Source organism: Podarcis bocagei, assembly GCF_964188305.1.
Source record: "Podarcis bocagei genome assembly, chromosome: 15".
Classification (NCBI taxonomy): Eukaryota; Metazoa; Chordata; class Lepidosauria; order Squamata; family Lacertidae; genus Podarcis; species Podarcis bocagei.
The window spans coordinates 25,315,785-25,338,398 of NC_138141.1; positions in this window are offsets into that span (position 1 = coordinate 25,315,785).

Consider the following 22,614-nt stretch of genomic DNA (forward strand, 5'->3'; position numbering starts at 1 on the left):
GCCTTTGCAAAACAGCCTCAGTGCAGCTTACCATAAAGTAGCAACAATAAAACATAAAAGAGAAGAATAAAAATAGCAGATTGAAAAGACAATGGGGGCTAGCAAATAACGGTGGTAGCCAGATCAAAAGAAGTGGATAAGGTGATTTTTTAAAGGGTCAGACATAATTCCAAATCACAAATGACACAAGAGGAAACAAACTGCTTTACCTGTCATTGAAACAAATTTTTTGTGTGTAAATGATAGAACAGGGAAGACACCAGTTGAACGTGTTTTGGGGTCCCCAACATTCTTTGTGGAGTCCTTCCTTCAGGTAAGGATGGGAGAATCTTATTTTATTTTATGCATTTTCATACACATTACTTGGCTAGAGAACTGCATTGCAGAAATTGGGGGAGGGCGGATTTCAAAGGACGGCTGCATTTCAGTTCATGTATAGTTTTTTGGAACATTAGGACTCCTTGCCCTCAGCTGTCACCTGGAAGCAGTACGTCCAGCTGCAGGAGAGCTGGGAAGCAGAGCTCACTCTATCAGCTCTGCTGTGACAGGCCAGCTCCATCAGGGCTCCTCTCCCCTTGGGTGTATTTCAGAAAGAAATTTACATAAGTAGCAGGTTCCCTTCTCTTCAAATTGCTGTTGATTTCCATCCAGGGCAAGAATGGAAGGTAAGCAGCAGAGAGAGGCTAGGGGGTTCTGATGGTGGGGAGAAAATGTGGCTTAAAGAAGAGATGCTCCTGGTTTTGAATTCCATCCAAGTCCTCTCCCCAGTCCCAGCCTAACCTGCAAATGAGGACGTAGCCCTGAATGACAGTAAGGAGATTTAAAGCTAGGAAGCTCTCTGTATAATGCCAATGTGTTTGTTTCATTTCCTGGAGCTGCATGCAATATTATTTGTTGACAGGTAATGTACATGATCTAAATCGCTCTCTCTCTCTGTTGCTCCTTCAGATAAAATCAGTTATCATTTCGAAAAGTAATGAATCTGCCAGTCAGGAAATTCCCGCAAGGTCTCGATAAAAATCAACCTCTCTTGATTTTTATCTAACCTTCCCACATCTTTGAGGAGCTGAAACATCTCACACTGAGCCAATGCTGCAGATGGAACACTCAGTTACATGGTGACAGGTGGGCATCAAGAACTATTTTTATTTATTAATTTATATAGCACTTAGTGGCCAAGTTGGCTTCTGAGTGGTTTACAAATATAAAAAACACAGAGAGAGACACACACACAAATAAGTTAGACAATAAACCAATTTCATCAAAACATTAAAAATAAGCATCCACAATTAAAATGTATAGTAAGACAGGCCAATTAAAATAGCACAATAATTAAAAGAGTTAAAAGCAGCAATCAAGAACAATTAAAGCAGGAGGTTCAGGTCAGGAGTTCAGGGGAATGCTTGCCTAGACAGGTGTGTCTTTGAGAGCTGGCAGAATGCCAATACTGATGGGGGTCTCTCACATTTCAGTAAGGAGAGCATTCCACAATCCTAGTGTCAGCAATGAAAAGGCCAATCTTGCTGTTACCACAATCGGATAATTATCCGGAATGGGGGGAATACACAAATATTTTCAAGTGGTGAAAGTTGGTTGCATTCACCTCTGGCTTTGAGATGTACCACATGAGAACTTGATCAAAAGATATGCTTCTAGTGCCAGAATTAAACCTGTATACCCAATAAATAATATAGTTTGTATACCTGCTGCTGAATACCAGTTGTTGGAGAGCAGCAACAGAGGAGGGCTCAGAAGCACCTGATTGGTCACTGTGAGAAGAAGATGCTTTGCTAGATGAGCCTCTGGCCTAATCCTGCAGCCAGGCTTTTCTTGTGTTCTTATGGTGGACCAATGCATGCAATGGATTCTCTCAATACCTATCAACTTCCCAGCTACTTCTAGCATACTGTAGTTCACATGCCTGTCCTGTTGGGGAGCCAGTCATGAATATAATACACTCCAAAAAATGTATGTTGAGAGTGGTTTAAGGGAGTCATCCTCCCTCTAAATCAACAGGATCAGGACTTCAAGTGACTGTCCAAACATTAAAATAAAATAAAGGGGGGTGGAAACATATTCCACTCCTGCACAAGATTTTTATGCATGCAGGCAAGCAAACTTGAATAAGATAAACTTAATTAATCTGATTAAATTTTATGGGGGAGGGTAAACTAATAAGGAATAGTACACACAGCAAAAGATTTAATGAATTCATTAACTACCCATAAATATTCAGAGGTAAGCCTCATGCCATGGCATCACAGCCACACTTCAGATTGAAAATGCTTCGCTGCTTCAGCAAACCACTCTGCTTTTGACCGCCCGCTTGTATTTTTTCAATCACAGTGAAGATAACACAGTATTGGGAACCAATCTACTGTAGACACATCTGAGTAAGGCAACTTTTCAATCATCCCTGATGTAAGTACCATGGACAGCGCCTCCAGCTCAGCCTGTGCTATCCCTGGCTGTATTACCAAGATAGGACTCCTATCACACAGCCAGACAACCGAGGAGCACAAAACCAAAATGTTACCCTAACTCCCTTCTCAGAATTCCATTACAAAGACCCTTGCTACAAGTAAGCAAACAGTTGCTTCCATTGTTTGATTTTGGAATATGATCTTAGTCCTTTACACAAGAAAATGTGATGACATAGCAGATGGATGTTAAAACAAAGTATGTACAGTGAGCATGAGCATGGTCTCACTGCATGGTCTTGGATAATCACAACTTCAGTTCTGTCAGTGTCGGGTTTCGGGTGGTGTGGTCATTTTCCCCGCACAGTACACAGACCTAAGGGGGAACAAAATAGAGAAGATCCACAATTGAGAAGATCTATTTGAAGGGGCCAAATTTTGGGCTCACACATGGTGCCATATTACGAAAGATTACCAAAGTCTGTTCCTGGTCCTATATCTGTAAAATGGGAATAATAAATCTTTCCACCAGCCACCCAACTGGACATTACTCCAATGTTTTGTAAGCAATGCCAGATTACCAAATAGACAGAGTAGGCCAATGGGCCCCACACCTTTTAGAGACACTGCAACAATGGATCGAAACAATATTGATTTGATCTTGAAAGAAAATTACAAAAATGTATTAGGGGATAGTTTGTGAGAGGGGCCCTGAGATTTTGACTGCCTAGAGGCCTCCACAGGGTCTTATCCAGCACTGTTTGTAAGGATGAACTCATTTAGCCTTCAATTTCCTCAGAGTTAAGCCATCAGGAAGATGACTTATATATGTTGACCTGCACTTATCATGTCAGAGTACCATGAAGGGTTAAGAAATGGAGAACCAATGGCCCTCCAGATGCTTTGGACTACAACTCCCATCAGCCCCAGCTATCATGCCCAATCCTTGATAAGGGTGGATCATTCATGAAGATAGTGGGAAACCCAAATAATCCCACCACACCTTTCCAGTACAGACTCTACCAGGCAAAAAATGCTTGTTCATCTATTGCAGACTTCCTCAGCCTTGGCCCTCCAGATGTTTTGAGACTACAGTTCCCATCATCCCTGACCACTGGTCCTGCTAGCTAGGGATCGTGGGAGTTGTAGGCCCAAAACCTCTGGAGGGCCGAGGTTGAGGAAGCCTGATCTATTGCTAAACAACTGCTTCATATGTAGTATATTAAATTATTGACCATAAAACAGTGGTGCAAATTTGAATTGTAATGAGGTGAGCAGTGGCACTGATGAAAGTGAGTGGAGGCTTTAACATCATTTCTGGAGACATTTGTATCCAAATATCCATCATTCTTTAAATTTAAAATTTCATCCAATTTTTTAAAAGCTGTAGTTCTGGCTTTACCATTTCAGTCAAGTCTCAGGATACATGTTAATATTTAAATGACAATGAGGGAGAAGGATTTGCCTTGTAGCCTGCCTGACCCTCCAACAGACATTCATGTTCAATATGACATCGGCAAGGCAACCTTTGCTGCCGTGTATCTGCTCAGCAAGCTCAATCTCTCCAGCAAAGTCACTGCGGCTCCAATGAACCACTGAATGTAGCAGAAGTTTCCCCTGACAGCTTGACATAAGAGAAAACAGAGTGAAGGGCAAGGGGGAGTCTGACATAGTTCACCCATAAAACAAAGCAGACATGTGAAGAGATACAAACCTGTAGCTTTCCCCCCCCATCTCTCCCTCGTGTTTTCATCCTTGCCTTTCAGCTTTGTTGCTCTCCTTTCTGAAAACAGCTCCCTACTGTTCATCAGTCATGCTCCTTTCAAAGTAATCAGGGCAAGTTTTACCCCTGTGCACCCACATCCCACAACAGGTGCTTCAACAAGTGATGACTTTTGTATGGGAGGCTGCTATCGCAATAGATTACAATCCCAAAGAGTTGGGAATGCTGAAGCACATTTTAATGGGTCCAGTTCTAATGATACATTCTGCTCTAGCTCCTGCTGTGTCGACTGGAAAAGTGCCGCCTCCAACCAGATAATAAACAACCCAACTATCTTGTTGCATCATAACCTGTGCAATGCAAGAACGTATGTGAAGGGTTCATTACCTGGCACTGCCAGGCAGGGCTAGGAGAGGCCCTTGTCTGAAATTCTGGAGAGTTGTTGCCAGGCATTGCACAAAGGATTGAGCTAGATTGACCATCCGTCTGACTCTGTATCCTAGGAGGAAGTCAGTCCTGCCCTGTCATCTTCAGTGTTATATGATTGACTTTGCTTTGTCTGCAGTAGGCTAGTGGCCTGTCAGATGTACCAGATTAATATCTACAAGAATGCCCTGCAATCCCAATGAATCAATACAAGCTCTGACACAGACCGGCATGCTGAATTAAGCAAAGCTGACGATGGGTTGTAAGCACACAATGTTTAACGATTAGATGGGGCCTTCTCCTCTCTCTCTCTTTCTAACAAGAGCACTGCACTTATTTTGTTGTCACAGAACGTTTGCTGTTGATATAATCCTGCTTTGACAACCAACATGTCTCTCCCATCCCTATAAATAGCCAGACTCACCTCCTTGTTACTGGGAGACACAGCAGCTTGGTGCCAGAAGTAAACAGGAGGAAAACTCACCAAGGGGATGAAATGAGCAATATTCTGTGAATTGATGCACACATGCACCTACCTATTTAAAATCTGGTTCAGACAATTGGTCCACCAATCCAGTAAGGATTGGAGAACTGACTAGAAATGGTTTACCAACCTTGCTACCTGAGACCCATTTAGATCAGGGGTAGGAATCATTTTTTTGGCCTGGGTGGACACATTCCTTCTTACCAACCATATGGAGGCTACATGTCATACAGTGGTACCTCGAGTTAAGTACTTAATTCGTTCTGGAGTTCCGTTCTTAACCTGAAACTGTTCTTAACCTGAAGTACCACTTTAGCTAATGGGGCCTCCTGCTGCCACCACACCGCCGGAGCACGATTTCTGTTCTCATCCTGAAGCAAAGTTCTTAACTCAATGTACTATTTTTGGGTTAGCAGAGTCTGTAACCTGAAGCCTATGTAACCTGAAGTGTATGTAACCCAAGGTACCACTTTATAGGCATAACCATAGCAGCATACAGGTGGGATTGGGTCAAAGAGGAAGAGGGCTTGGGGGATCAGTTTGTGTGTGGAGGGTTGGATGAGCAGGATAGGATAGGAGGTGAATTCTACACTGCCTGGGATTAAAACCCGGGAGTGGGAAAAGAGTCATAATTCTTGCTTTGTACCTGAAGCCAAGAATGATGTAAGAACATGAAAAGAGCCCTGTTCGATCAGGCACATCTGGTCCAGGAACCTCTTCTCACAGTGGCCATACAGATGCCCATGCAGAACCCAAAAGCAAGAACTGAGTGCAACATCACTCTCCACGTTTATGCTTTCCAAGCAATTGGTATTCAGAGCCACAGGACTTCTAATCTTGGAGGTGGTGCATAGTTATCATGGCTACTAGCTCTTTATAGTCTTATGTGCCATGAATAGCTTTAAGCCCGTTCTAAAGCCATAGAAGTTGGTGGTCACGACTACATCTAATGGTGGTGGATTTCATCATTCATTCATTTATTTTATTCAAGTCATATCCCACCTTTCCTCCCAAAAGAACCCAGGGTACCATATCTTAACTATGCAATGTATGAAGTACTTACATTACAACAATCACAGGAGCTTTCTATTTTGGAGTCTAGAGAGATGAATCTCAGTAACGTCACTAATGAAAAAATAATAAATCATTCTCTTGCACTAATAGTGATACTCTATTTGCTTTTCTGTTATGACTCTCCATCACCAACCCAGAATTACTTTTTATATTGTGTGACCTGCATCCTTTTACAATAGCCTTTGATGTGCATCCTCATTTGAACTGATTGAGTTGCCTTTAGCAAATTCCTTCCCCAGAGTAACCTCCTACTTGCACCCTGTTGAAAATTCCATTGTGCCTTGCAGTTCTTCATCCCAAGCATTAAGCCATCCATCTGAAGGATTTCCTCTAACTAGTTTAATTGGATTTCCCTTTCCACATCAGGATAAAATGGAAATTAGGAGAAGGGAGATAGAGCTGAGTAAAATTTTTTGAGAGAGATAATTTATAAGATTATGGGTGTGTGCTACTATGTGCCATCTTGTTTATGAAGCAGTGCTCAACAGTTTTCTTAATATAGAATTTGGGAGAATACTGAAAATTGCATTAAGAACATTGGTTGTTCCATATCTTTTGTTTAGGGGACAGAATATAGATTTATGATTTTGCATCTAAAAGTTCCTCCATTTTAAACCCATTTCTCTTCTAGGTGGTACTTTGGTCCAACTTCAGCTTTTTGCAGTTCTCTCTTGACTCTACTTGGAAGTGTGGTGGTTGTGAGGCCACACTGAGGAATTGCAATATGAGGGGCTACATGTTATATACTTTGTACCCCCGTTCACACAAAAAGCTAACATGTCAAGGAGAAGGCTAGCATCTTTCTCTCAGCAACTAAAACCAGACCTTAGCCAGAAGTACGTTAACCTTAGGGTTAGCATGATACTTATTTATAAATCTTTCAAGTACAATGTAAGATTAGTAAAAATAGCAACACAGACAATGCTGTCATACTATAAATTTCTCTGTACATTGAAACTGCTCGGATGCATCTCACCTGTGGAAGAAAACTGAATAAGAAATGAATTCAGTGAATACAATGATAGTACATCACATATATCTTTTTTTAAAGTTAAAAACAGACTAGGCTTTTAGAAATATAGAGTGAGCCAGCATCAGGTCTCTTGCTAATGTGGCTGTTCTGCAATTGCATATATTCATAAATATAGAAGACTCCATATTATCCTGGGTTTTATGAGTTAACCTCAGTTGCCTGGCAGTTTCCAGCATATCTCAAAGTTGCCTAGGAGCTAAAGCAGGGGTGGCTAAACTATGATCCTCCATATGTTTCTGGACTACAAGTCCCATCATCCTTGACCATTGCCCATGCTGACTGGAGCCCACCAACATCTGGAGTGCCACAGATTCCCCAAGCCTGCATTGGGGTTTCAGATAAGGGCATTCTAGTGTGGCATGAAATATTTGCCTTCTATTGGGATGGGGAAACTGAGCAATAAGAGTGTCTTAAGAGCAGGACCTGTTTGCCCCATGCTCCTTTGTCTCCTGCCAGCTAAAGCCTAATATAGCCTTTGTGTGACTTTCTCACTCCTCTCTGTTCCTCTGTCTAAGTGTGTTTAATCTGCTGTAAAATTGTTTTCGTGGCTGCAGTCAGTGTTATTGTATCTGTTTTACAATGAGCATTATCTCCACTTTGTTAAGGCTTCTGCTTCTTGTATGCAAATCGGTGACTTACTTGCTGCTGTTCCTCCAAGATGTGCTCTTTCGACAAGCTCAATGCCGAGCAGTTTTAGGGCTACCAGCTGGCAAAGATGTCACGTCCTCTTATGGAAACAGATAAATCACATTAGAGTCAGTTCTACAACAGCAGGCCTGGTATAAAACTCATACAAAAAATGGCTCAAATTCCTGGGCAGCTACATGCCAAGCGTGGCTGTGAGAGACCTGGTTCCCACATGCACATTTATAACTTGATGACTGCAATGGAAGTTGATGGCTTGCATGTGTGAATGGCCCAACCCAGGTCACAAATGCAACTTCCAATATACCATCACATGCCAGCACTTTTCAAAATTATGCATAAGTGTGAACCTGATGACAGGCAACTGAATGTCTGTGAACTGACTCCACTGAGAAACACTGCAGATGAAGAGAGAGAAAAATGCCTAATTGTGATATTATGTAGCCTACACACTGCAGGTTATATGAGCCATTCATACATGCAAACAATCATTCTTTCATGCTGCAGTTATGGAGTGAGGAACATGGGTGTTTGAACCAGCTCATCCCTACTAATAATTAGGCATTGTGTGATTAATCTCTGAAACTCATTGCCACAAGATGTTTTGGTGACCATTTGTTCAGATTGTCTAAGAAAAAGATTAGACAAATTTATGGATAATAAAGCCCCAAGTGGCTACTAGAAAGGATGAAAGAGAATTTTGTTGGATCCACATTTTAAAGCATTAAAACCTAATTTGCACATCTAGAACTATTACATACTTGAAAATGTAATTATCCTTCCCATTTTGCACTTCTCTGAATTTTGCAATGTGGCTCTGAACTAAAAATTGTTTTTTGGGTTTTTTTAATCAAATTGTGGGGAAATGTGCATTTTAGGATAAAATACATTTAGTAGGGCTGCCATATGTCCAAACATTACTAGGATTCCCAGACATTACCAGGATTTCAAAGGCAGAAACAAAGTCTGGGGGGAATTTCCAAAAGGCAGTGCTTTTTCCTGGATGTTAGACAAGTCAATTGAAAAATGAACACTCTTTTTTCCCCTCTTTTTTTTTTTTTGCAAGATCTTTCAGTGGTTTCCTAAAAAGAAGAATTTTGGGGTCTTCTTAGAAAAAGCTCAACAACTTTAAAGTACGTGTAGACATACATCTACATAGGAACACAGAAAGCTGCCTTATATGAGTCAGAACCCTGGTCCATCTAGCTCAGCATTATCTATCCTGACCTGGCAGAGTCTCTTTCTGTCCTCCCTTGAGAACCCAAAGATTGAACCTGGGACCTTCTGCAGGCAAAGCAGATGTTCTGCCACTGAGCTATGGCCCTTCCAAGTACCAATTTTATACAATATTTCATAATAATTCTCATATGGATTTTCCTCCCCACAGCCCTTAATCAATGGACTTGTGAATATAATCATAGAGTTGAAGAGTTGGATTGTACCTTGAAGGTCTTCCAGCCTCATGCAAGGCAGAAATCACAGCTCAAGAACTGCTGACAGATGGCCATTCAACCTCTGTTTAGAAACCTCCAAGGAAGGAGAATCCACCACCATTTGAGGGAGCCCATTCCACTGCCACATAGCTCTTATTGTCAGAAAGATATTCCTAATGTTTGGTCAGAGTCTCCTTTCTTGTCATGTGAATCCATTGGTTTGGGTCTTCCCCTCTGGAGCAGCAGAAAAGAAGCTTGCTCCATCTTCAGATATTTGAAGATGACTATCACATCACCTCTCAGTCTTCTCTTCTCCAGGCTAAACATAAGAACCCCCACAACCATGTGGAATTGAAATGGACCAGAAATTGAATAAACCATCCACCCCAGCTACAATGGCTATAAGCAACCTCCACTTCCAGTATTCTGAGTACCAGCTGATGGTGAGCAGCCATGGGAAAGGATTGTTGCCTTTGCTTACTGCTTGTGGATTTCCCACAGGCACATAGCTGTCAACTGTCCCTTATTTGGCGGGAAAGTCCCTTATCCCAGCGCTGTGTCCCGCTGCTGTCCCTTATTGATGATGTCCCTTAAATTTCCTGAGTTTCAAAGGAAGAAGCTCCTCTCCCTCCCTCCCTGCCGGCCAGGGAGGAGGGAGGCTCCAACTGTGTTGCTTGGCTGCGCTGCTCACCTAATAAGGAGTCTAAGAACGACTGGGGGGTGGACCTTGCATGCCTTGTGCTGATCAAATTGGCCGCGTTGCCTGGGGACTCGCCTTTGCTCAGCGCTTCCCAGCGGAGAGGTGACGGTGGTTTTCCTTGCTGCATCCCCTTTGCTGGGTTGCTGCACTGTGGGAACCACCGCTTGAAGCTTCGTTTGGCTGTTGGCTGGGCTTTCTGCCTTTGGCTTGGAGGGGCTCAGAAGGTGAACATACCTGTGCTCCGAAAATCCCTTATTTTGGCTGCTGATCCCTTATTTTTAAGGCTGCTGGTCCCTTATTTTCAAATCTGTAAGTTGACAACTATGCACAGGCATCAGTATGGAGGCTGTGGAAAAAAGGATGCCAGTGGACTAGGCTGCTGCTGATGGTTGAAATGCCCTCCCTTCTGGCAATAAAAGATTATTATTATATGTGGTGGCAATGTAAGGTAGAGGTAAAGGTACCCCTGACCATTAGGTCCAGTCGTGGACCACTCTGGGGTTGCGTGCTCATCTCGCTCTATAGGTGGAGGGAGCCAGCATTTGTTCCCAGACAGCTTCTGTGTCATGTGACCAGCATGACTAAGCTGCTTCTGGCGAACCAGAGCAGCGCACGGAAATGCTGTTTAACTTCCCACTGGAGCGGTACCTATTTATCTACTTGCACTTGATGTGCTTTCGAACTGCTAGGTGGGCAGGAGCAGGGACCGAGCAATGGGAGCGCATCCCATTGAGGGGATTCGAACTGCTGACCTTCCGATTGGCAAGCCCTAGGCTCTGTGGTTTAGACCACAGCGCCACCCATGTCCCATTGTGACAATGTAAAATCATTTTTAAAAAGCCTGAGAGATTGGAAAGGCCTTTTCATATAAAGATTGGAAAGGAATGTAGAAAATGATTGTTGTTTTTTAAAAAATGAAGTTATGATATTGAGGTGTACAGGTTTTGTTGGACTTCTTGAATGAAAGACTTTGTTCCTGTACTTAAGAGTGGATGCCAGGCCAAGACCAGCCAGCTCCAACTGAAGGAAGAAGCCTCTGCCAAAGAAGATAAAGAAGACTGGCAAAATAAATGATTGAACTATGCAGGACAAATCAAGAAACCCAAGACAGGAATATGACTCTGAATTTTTTTAAAAGAGACAAATGTTTAATGCATATCTTTTAAGCTTTGTGTATAGATTTTTACACTGGTATAACTTTTAAAAGTCACTTGTAATAAATTGAATAAGGTTTAAAAATTGAAATATTAAGAGTATAAGGTTTTAAGGACATGTGTGAACTAGTATTAAACAATGGAACCAAGAGGGGGAAGGGAGGGAAGTCTAGCAAAAATTATGGTTTAAAAATGTGTTGATGATGCTTTTGTTGTTATTTTTGGAAATTTAATAAAATGTTATCAAAAAAAGAAAAGAAATGCCCTTCCTTCCACCCAAAAGAGCCCTGAATGGCAAACAACTAAGCTGCAGAAATACTTACTCTGATGCAGCAAAGCTCCAACCAACCCAAACATTCCAGGTTTTTATTTTAGCATTTCTAAATTTTTTAAGGTCTCAAATACTCTGAATGTACTAAGGGGCTCTCTCCTGTGCATAGGGGTATTTTTCATTCAGTTGTACGCATTGCTGCAATCTGCTTTTTTCATACGACTAACCATCACATACTGATTGAAAAGGAGAGGTTTTTTGGCGGGGGCGGGGGGAGAAAGGTAATGACTCCCTCGGCTGTTTTGATATGTGCTTTGCCCATTTATAGTACATGAGCTTTATGGTCCCAGAGTGCTATTCAGGAAAATAAACTGTTATTTCTTCATCATAGCTGCTGGCGCAAAAGTCTTGGGCACCTTAAAGGCACACACACGAAACTACCCTGCCAGGAGATACTGGGCCAAGGACGAGCGATGAGATCAGCAGAATCACTGTGCATGGCTCTTTGCTGGATTGTGCTACATCACACTGCAGGAGTGCGAAATGGTGTGAAATTGGCATGGAGAAAGCAAGCATGTCATAAAGAAGACTAGGGTCCTTTGCAAGGAAGGGGAAGCCTCTGCTCAGATAAATGGGGCTGCCACGCCTCTTGCAAACTTGTGGTCCAGGGGGAGGGATAGAATCTATAAGATGAAAACCAGTTAAACTAGTTCCTCTGTTAAGGTAATGACTTTGACTGGCTAGCTAAGTACCTCAATTTACATGTCCAAAGAGGCTGGCAGAGAAACAACTGGGTGGGCCTTTCCCCACCCCTGCTCACCTGGCTGGCAGGTAGAAAGAAGAACAATAGCCAGAGTTGGAGAGAGAGGCATGTTTACTCTGTGCCAGATCATCTGCTGGGTGAAGCCACTCCAGAGTCTCTCACCACTCAGGCATTGAGGTGGCATGTAACAATATTTAGGGGCAACTTGTTATTTGTGATTTGTATACTTGCATCCACTGCAGCATTGTAAGGGATTATGGGGTGGGCACTATGGATCATACTGTCTACGGACAAACGCCGGCTCCCTCAGCCTGAAGCAAGATGAGTGCAGCATCCCATAGTTGCCTTTGACTGGATTTAATCGTTCAGTGGTCCTGTATCTTTACAGACTAGTTGCTTGGTGGTGGTGTGTGTATATGTGAAAGTTCAATTAGCTAAGAAAAATCCACGTGTAGCTGGTTGCTAGAGAGAACGCACTAAAAGGCAGTGCACAAGAACTTGCACTGAGTTTATATAAAACACACGGCATTTTTACAACATTTCAGGTGCCTTGCCCAAGGACATTTGGTGATTTCATGGCAAAGGCGATTCTCAGCCATGATGCAATGCCAGCTTACAGTGACACTACAAAACTGTATCCGTTTTATACAGGCATTGCTGTCAGAGCTACTGGAAGAGATGGATCATTGAAAATGTAATCTGGTGATGGCGCAGATATGCTGTTCAAAATGTGTGCTTCTCTGAATTTTGTGGTGCTGTTCTCCAACCCAAACATTGGACAAAAGTGTATATAAAAACACATGTATTAATGAAAATAATGTACAAAACTGCATATTTTGTATAAAATGTGCACAAAAATGTGCATATTAGGCAAAAACTGGAATCAAAATACATATATTATGAGAAAAGTGCACTAAAATGCTAGTGAATCTTTGTGGGGGGCCTTTTTTGGTAAAAAAATAATAATTGCAGACTGGTGTGGTGGTGTGATGAAGTGAATTTAAGACTGGAAAAATGAGAAACTGAGAGAAATTGAGGTCAGTAGATCCATACACCCCTGGCTCTGCCTTCAGGGCGAAACAGGGCAGCCCCAGGGTGGCCCATTGTGCAAATCCTATACATGTCTACTCAGAAGTAAGCCCTGTTGACTTCCATGGGTTTTACATTCATTTTACTAGCATTGCAGCCTCAGTTTTATCATCAGCACCTGGTATACACACACACACACACACACACACACACACACACACACACACACACACATATGCATACCAAGGCAGGAGGAGTTGGGTCCACCACACATTAGTAATGGAAAGATGTCTTAACTTTATCCTTTGATGCCAACCTGATGCCTGTTCACTGGCCTGTATCCTCTTGAATTTTAACAAGCCAATCCATGCATTTTGCCTTTTTTTGCTGAGCCACTTAGCTGTGCACCAGAGGAGCAGCTACTGACACAATGCAAATGAGAGGTGTCCGTGTCTGTCATGGGAAGCAGCATAACAATGTTAGCTTAATGGCAGATCCAGAATAAAAAGGAGCTTTAGTGGAGAAAATCACAAAGAAAGCCTTCGCCATTATCACCAATTTCCACCACTTCCCTTCCATCCTAGGATGAACTACCTCAGGCTTTCCTATCTGTTCATATTCATTCAAAGAATATAATATGCCAAGGCTGTCTCTTGCGTTTAATTTGAAGCCTAGAACCAAACCATCTGCAAATGTCGGACTTGACAAGAACGCAGATGCCAATTAGTTTATAGCCCAAGTTTGCATCAAGGTTTTCCATTAATTCCTGCCTTTTGCTTTTAATTTGCTGCCTGTTGATTCCACTCAGACAAGCAATGCAACTCACTCATTGGATTGTTCTGTTTACGAGGAATGGATAGATAATGGAGAAGCAGCTGGTGCAAAAATTATGATGCTACATGCTGAGTTCCCCAAACTTCATGTGGAGCTTTGCCTCTGACTGTAGATAAAAAATACAGGATTAGGCCACTGTCTCAGGCCCTCCTTGGGCAAATAAGCTGCAAAAATTGATATCCACAATGCCTTGTTACATAAATGGTATTTGGCAGAAAATACCACAGAAAGGTACCAACAACCTCAGATATGCAGATGACACAACCTTGATGGCAGAAAGTGAAGAGGAATTAAAGAACCTTTTAATGAGGGTGAAAGAGGAGAGCGCAAAATATGGTCTGAAGCTCAACATCAAAAAAACGAAGATCATGGCCACTGGGCCCATCACCTCCTGGCAAATAGAAGGGGAAGAAATGGAGGCAGTGAGAGATTTTACTTTCTTGGGCTCCATGATCAGTGCAGATGGTGACAGCAGTCACGAAATTAAAAGACGCCTGCTCCTTGGGAGAAAGGCGATGGCAAACCTAGACAACATCTTAAAAAGCAGAGACATCACCTTGCCAACAAAGGTACGTATAGTAAAAGCCATGGTTTTCCCAGTAGTGATGTATGGAAGTGAGAGCTGGACCATAAAGAAGGCTGATCGCCGAAGAATTGATGCTTTTGAATTATGGTGCTGGAGGAGACTCTTGAGACTCCCATGGACTGCAAGAAGATCAAACCTCTCCATTCTGAAGGAAATCAGCCCTGAGCGCTCACTGGAAGGACAGATCGTGAAGCTGAGGCTCCAATACTTTGGCCACCTCATGAGAAGAGAAGACTCCCTGGAAAAGACCCTGATGTTGGGAAAGATGGAGGGCACAAGGAGAAGGGGACGACAGAGAATGAGATGGTTGGATGGTGTTCTTGAAGCTACCAGCATGAGTTTGATCAAACTGCGGGAGGCAGTGGAGGACAGAAGTGCCTGGCGTGCTCTGGTCCATGGGGTCACGAAGAGTCGGACACGACTAAACGACTAAACAACAACAACAACCACAGAAAGAATGCAGTTATAGGGCTGAACTCTGCTAACTGCTGATCCAATCTTGGTCAAAATAATGGGCTGACATGACTTAACATGGCAAATAATGGACAGCTAGGAATGGGCTGGCTGCCCTTGCTCCATTTTGTGAGTCATAATGCTGACGTTACTTTTGAGGGCAGCAGCCCGGATTCTTGTTTCCAACAATGTCTGGGGGGCACCACGTTGGCCACTCCTGCTGCAGCTGATGGACCTCAGATAACAAGGCTGCAGATTAGTAAGTATCATTTGTTCCAGTAAGGGGGTATATAAATTCTGTTGAAAAAATAAATCTCTGGCGGAATCCTCGGAAAGCAGCTGTCAGTCAGAGTAGGCATCACTGGCTAGATGGAGCAATAGCCTGATTCAATGTAAGGTGTCTATGCCTTTATGGGTCCATAGCCATTCCCTAGCAAAGACAAGTGCAGTGGCAAGAAAGAATGACGATTAGCACAAGGCTGGGTAGCTGATCGTGCTTATCTTTGTTCAAATGGCTTCTTACCAAGCAATCTGCCCAACACTTAATAAAATCTAAACAAACATTTGGCCACAGGCACTTTTCTCACCTAATTTGTTTTCCCCACCCCTTTCTCCTTTTTTCTCCAGAAGCCAAGGAGTTGCAAGATGTCAGTTTCATAAAATTCTATTACGCCAAGTGTGGGAGAGCAGAAGGAGAAATCGTCTGATATTGCGAATGACCTCGATAAAATATACATGGCTGGGAGTAATGACATGTTTTGCTGCAAACACGCAAGTGCTCTCACTCTCAACAAATTTCCTCTTCGGGAGGAATTTGTTCCTGCTGAGTTGAAAACAAGGGCGAATCTTATCAGCCTTATTCTAAGCCTCCCCCCCCCCTGCAAAATACTAGGGTTGGCATTATCATAAAGCAACAGGAAGCAATTGCTTGTGGCAGCAGATTTCAGAAGGGGCACAATTTGCCTGTTTCCACTCTTCATCTCTATGTGCTTACCCCTCCCCCACAAACCCCCCAGATATTTCTGTCTAGACAGGGCCAGTTCCAGATCTTAGGTTGCCCGTGGCAAAATGTTATCTGTACTTTCCTCTCCTCTATCAACAGACATCCTCCTCCATTGGTGGGCCCTGGAGAGTTTACCCAGCAGCAGTCGTGGACAGCAGCAGCAGTATTTTAAGCAAGACCAAGTGTGGTTTGGCCACCATTTTAATTTCCCATAATGCCCCCAATCTAGTGTTGCCCCTGGGCATTGTGGGAAATTAAATTGGCAGCTACTCAGTGAGGCTGCTGTCTCCAGGCAGAAAAACACTGTGACATTGCAAATTGTTTTTCTACCTGGAGAGAGATGGGTGAGACCTCCTAGCCATAGCAATACTTTTGGACTGAGAATGAATGGGTGCTACATGGGGATGTTTCGAAAGTATCCTTTCAGCTAGGATGTGTACCAATAGCTTGTAACTCCCTCAGCCTTACAGGGTCTTGATTCTGTGCAAGCAGCACATAGCTATAGATTTGCTGAATGTCTCTGATAGCAGAGCCCTCATTTTAATCCAACTAGCTGGCAGGGCATCCTTGTCCCAGATCCAGGGGAGTTTCCCACTTTATCACGAGAAGCCAATCACAGATCTGGCATCCAGGGGCAAAAGAGTAGCTCCGCAAATGCACTTGGAAAACCTCGGAGTCAAAGAGGCAGACAACTGAGGATTAATGTCAGGCCACAGGGGAAGTTCAGAGAGGACCAAAAAAAGAAAAAGAGAAAAAAGCATTTCAGACAGCCTGTTTTTGTTGTTAAGAAATTGTGCTCAAAGCCAAGCAGCTTTGGTGAGAGTGGATCAGCTTGGTTTGTGCATTTTAAGAGGGCCAGCATCAAAGATTGAAAAATGTGTCAAACAGGGAGAGTGGAAAAACACTGATTTGATTCATTTCCAGGCTGCAGAGTTTTCCCCTTCCCTCTGAAGTGCCTTTACCAGCACAGAAGAGGGGTGGGTGTTTGCTGCTGCATCCAATGGATTGCACAGCCCAGGTAGGCTGTCCAACAAGCTTCCTTGTTGGGCCTGGGGGCTCATGGCTGTGCTGTCCTTCCCAATAATCCTAATGTATTATTTGCATTGGCTCTCTCCACCTTCATAGGCCGCCATTATCGACTCCTTCTTTGCTTCCCTCACCTCGAAATGGATACCGTTCCGCTGGAAAAGGTTCTTTTTAATATATATATATATATATATATATATATATATATATATATATATATGCTTTCGTAGATTTTCACGGGTACAGGAATGTAGGTTTTGGTGTCTTCGGGTGTCTTCCCGTGTAAGAGTTGGGGTGTCTAGGCGACGTTTCGACGAGGTCTCACTCGTCATCTTCAGGCTGGTGCTTTCGGCCGAAAGCACCAGCCTGAAGATGACGAGTGAGACCTCGTCGAAACGTCGCCTAGACACCCCAACTCTTACACGGGAAGACACCCGAAGACACCAAAACCTATATATATATATATATATATATATATATATATATATATATATATATATATATTAAAGGTTTTAAACAATAAAATAAAATACCATCACCAAAATACAACAAAAAAAAGAAAAACAGAAAAAAGCAAAAAGATTAACATAGAATAGAAAAAAATACAACAAAATCAGATGTCCGAAAACCATATTTCCATAACCTTTTGGACTTCCTCACATCTCCCATTCCTGCATTCCCAATTATAAAATTATAAGCAGCAATTTATCACCTTGTTTCTGGAAAGGGCAACTCAAGTGATTAAGGGGATGCAGTATCTCTCTTAGGAGGAAAGGTTGCAGAGTTTGGGATTTTTTAGATAAAAGTTGAGTAAGAGATGATATGATTGAAGTTTATAAAATTAAGCATGGTGTGGAGAAAGTGGGTAGAAGTTTTTCTCCCTCTCTCATAACTCTAGGACTCGGGGACATTCAATAAAGCTTATTGTTGGAAGTTTTGAGATGGATAAAAGAGAGAGCTTCTTCATGCAGCTCTGAGTTAAGTTATGGAACTCACTCCCAAAGAAGGCAGTGATGGCTACCAACTTGGATGGGTTTAAAAAAGGAATGGACAAATTCACAGAGATTGGCCATGTTCTACTTCCCCTGCTGTGCTTATAAATACAAATTGCTGAGAACTGCAAGTGGGAAGTGTGCGGCTGTTGTGCTCATGTCCTGTTTAAATGCTTCCTGTCATCACCTTGCCAACAAAGGTCCGTATAGTTAAAGCTATGGTTTTCCCAGTAGTGATGTATGGAAGTGAGAGCTGGACCATAAAGAAGGCTGATCGCCAAAGAATTGATGCTTTTGAATTATGGTGCTGGAGAAGACTCTTAAGAGTCCCATGGACTGCAAGAAGATCAAACTTATCCATTTCGAAGGAAATCAGCCCTGAGTGCTCACTGGAAGGACAGATCGTGAAGCTGAAGCTCCAATACTTTGGCCACCTCATGAGAAGAGAAGACTCCCTGGAAAAGACCCTGATGTTGGGAAAGATTGAGGGCACAAGGAGAAGGGGATGACAGAGGACGAGATGGCTGGACAGTGTTCTTAAAGCTACAAACATGAGTTTGACCAAACTGTGGGAGGCAGTGGAAGACAGAAGTGCCTGGCGTGCTCTGGTCCATGGGGTCATGAAGAGTCGGACACGACTAAACGACTAAACAACAACAACAAAGGCATCTGATTGACCTCTGTGAGGAAAAAGGATGCAGGACAAGATGGGCCACTGCCCTGATCTAGCAGGTTCTTGTTATGCTTTTGTGGCTGGAGAACAGGGAGGTAGTGAGGTGCTCTAAGTGCTCGGCGGAACTTTGTATACCACTAAGGATGGTTATTTAGGCTGTTGTTTCTGGCTAATAATCCATACCTTTTGTAGGGTTTTATGCTGCTCTGAAAGTACCATAAATGACTGCCTGACTGATGGAATCAATAATGGACTTAGAGCGGCACATAGGCACATGCATTTGTATTGCTTCAACATTTTGATGCTTGCACCCTTGGGCCCCTTTGGGAGGGTGACATAGGAATTCAACCAACCAATCAATCAATCAATCAATCAGTCAGTCAGTTAGTCAGTCAGTCAATTGGACTGTTACCAAGGGATGCTCACCATGATCTACCTAATATAAAAGATCTAGTAACTTCCAGGTTGGGTCACTGCAGTGCATTCTAAAGAGAGCTGCCTTTTCACATGAGGTGGACACTTTAACTAGTGGCACTTACTTATGAGTAAGGATGGCAGGCACCTTTAATAAGATTAATTTTGGTACAGGCTCAGCAACATGCACAAGGTCCAGAAATCATGTTTCCAAGGTATGTGAGCAAGGCAAGAAGTTAATAACTGAATGGAAATATGCAGATATCCCAGCAGGTGACACATCCCTCCCACCAAGCTTTTGAAGACGAGGTGTGGTGAGCTCACCCACAAAATCTCCTACCTTATGAGCCTGCTGCATGCATGCATTCATACTCTTTCTGGATAGGTGCATCTGATCCCACCTATGAAGGCAGTGCCTGGGTCTCAGTGACAATATTACCTCCTCACTTCTGCCTCTAGCTGTGCCACCTCTTCATCCTGTTCAGCCCCTCCCTCTAGCTGGTCAAACCATGCCTCCCAAAAAAGCTGAGTCTTCCATCAGAGGGGTGGTGAAGATAACTGGCAGACACAGACACACAGAGAGAGAGAGAGATTCCCTCTCACTGACTTATAGAGTCATAATGGAAGGACCTATCCCTGCGTGCCAGTCTTCCAACCCCCATCTGTTCCTTTTCTCTCCTCTTACTCCTCCTCCATAGTTTGGGGTTGCCAAACTATGCCAAATCCTGATGGACCCAAGGGGCCCATAACAGGTGTCATATAAACAATGTAAGCAACCAGCCAAACAACCAAAGCAGTCCAGTACTTGCTACAGCAAGGGATTAGAGATAATTCCCCATACTAATGCAAGGTGCTGTGTTCTGTGGTGAAGGGACTTAAAATACCAGAGAGTCATTGCAGAACTTCTAGAGCAGGAGTAGTCCATGTCAAACACTCCAAATGTTGCTAGATGATGCATCTCATCATTCTTGAGAATTGACCATGCTGGCTGGGACTGCTGAGAGTTGGAGTCCAACAACATCTGAGGATATCGCAAGGCCTGCCTCTGAGTTAGAGCATATGTATAGGTCATCTAACATGTTCAAAGTTATGTGTTCTTGGACAATGACTTGCACTGGACTCACTCCCAACATCATGGTGTGTAAGATTGCAGCCTTGATTTTTTTTAAAAAAAAATAAGAAAATAAACTTAAATTATGTTTTAAAAAATTCAGGCCTAGTGTCTTACTTCTGAGTAATGCATAGGATTGCATTCCCCCCCCCCATTTTTAATGAGAACTGAACACCATAAAAAAGGGCCCAGAATATTCAGGAAGGTGGGCAAATCTCCCTGAATATTCAGGAAGGTGGGCAAGTCTCTCAATTCCTTCCTTGTCTTCTTCCCCAGCTAACTTAGATAGCAGAATTTATTTCAGCTCTATGCAAGAGGCACCTTTGATAGATTACTTGAGCTCCTTTTGGATACAGAGAGTTTACTTCTCTCTTTTTTTCTGTCTCATTTTGTTTTTCTGCAGCGATTTCCCATGCAGGTTTTGGGTGAAATTCCCCACCGCATACCCTTTATTGAAGAGGCAATTTTGAGCAATGAAAAGGTGTTTTGGCATCCTCTGTGCAACACATCTGCTAATGGAAATCCGGAAGATACTTCTCCATTGTGTTGCCTGAATCCGAACAGGCAAACAATGAACAGGACTGCAAACACCTGATGCCATCAGTGATTTTGTTTTGCCATCAGAACATCAACTCAGCGGGGCTTTGTAATCTGTAACTGAATATGCATATATTTCAATATCATCCTCATCATTCCTGAGAGTGAGGGAGAAGGAGAGAGGAGAGGGGGAGAGAGTTGGGTGGAGTGGGAGGGAGGAGAGAGAGAGAGAGAGAGAGACTCTCCTTTGCAGGGGAAGAGGCAAGATACATAGAGACAGCTTTCAGTCTCCGCACCTGCACTCTGTGTGACTGACAGAATGGGAACACAATTGCATATGGTAAATGAGTTTGGGTAAGCAGGCAGTGGGGCGTGTAAAAGAGGAGAGAAATTTGCCTTGATGTGGCAATGGGGCTTAAATTTTTGCAGAGGCTGCAAGCCATTTTTGAACCTGATTCTGGCCTCCAGTTGAAAGGTGTTTATGTGTCTGAGTTGGTGGTGGCTTCTCTCCCCCCCCTTTCTTTTCTTTTAAATATGGATTTGGAACCTAAGTTATCTTCCCTGACTTAAGCCAAGTTACAAGTTATGCCATAATAAATAATAATAATAATGCTAATAAATACCAAGCCATGCTATAAATACGTGTTCGTTTCCACTTTGCCATGCATATTAGGCATAATGAGCATTCCCTCGCTCTTTTTTGAACCTTAAAATCCCCTGTTTTACAAGCCTTCATTTCGGCAATAATGTGCCCATAAAACACAATGGCAGCACAGTGTGGAGAGGGCTAAATTAAAAATTAATGGGCCCTGCCACCGCCTGGCAATCGCAGCGCCAGGCAAAGACAGAAGGGCAGAGAGGAAGCTGCCCTCCATGGCAGAGTAGGATGCAGCCTGCAAACATATCCCAGCTGCTTCTTAGAGTAGTGCCTTTCTCCCATGCTAACCGCTTCTCTATGTTGCAAATACATGCAACTGTCAACTTTGCATGAATTTTGCATTTTAGCCGACAATTCTTCTTTTCACAAACCTGAGGTAGCTTTCAAGTAGGACCAAGTGAAAATTGTCTCCTATTCACACCATTTGAGCAAAGAAATGGGAGTGTGGAGGCGGGTGGTAGATACATATTTCTGAATACATAGAAATGTAGGAAGCTGCCTTATAGTGAGTCAGGCCAGTCTAGGATTTTGAAGGGGTTCCCACTCTATGGTAAAATATTCATGCAAATACATGGAAGCCTCAAGGGAGCTTATTCCACTTACCCAACATTTCTCTGTTAATTTCTGCATTATATTTGAGCTTTCACATAACATAAAAGCCACTTCTGGAAATCTATAGTGAAATATAGCACATGTTTGGCACCCATTTTCCATGTTATTTGATTCCAGAAACAATCTGTTTGCAGTCCCCTTAACATAGAAAATGAGTAAAGTGATTAAATTTAGGGTGGTATACCATCTTACAATTCTTTCCTGCTGTTTTAAGGTGGGAATCACAGGGGAACAGAAACAAGCGTGTGTGGAAAGGGTGACATTGTTGAAGGTGTCCACTGTTGTTAGTGTATTTTAGCACAATATGCCATTATATTGGTCAAAAAGCTGAAGTTGCATAACAAAACAGGTACTGCAGTGCAGAAGGAACATTAAGAAAATGGGAGAAAAGTGTTAGCAATATCACTAGAAAAAGTAGCACGAAATCCTCCACATCTGAATGTGCCCTTAGTCATCCTGCTGTTGGTGTAAGGGGAAAAGAAATGAGGCAGAAGCCTTCTGGAGACAGATGCTTTCTTGTTAAGCCTAGCTGTGTGTTTTTCAAAGATTGTTTCAAATAG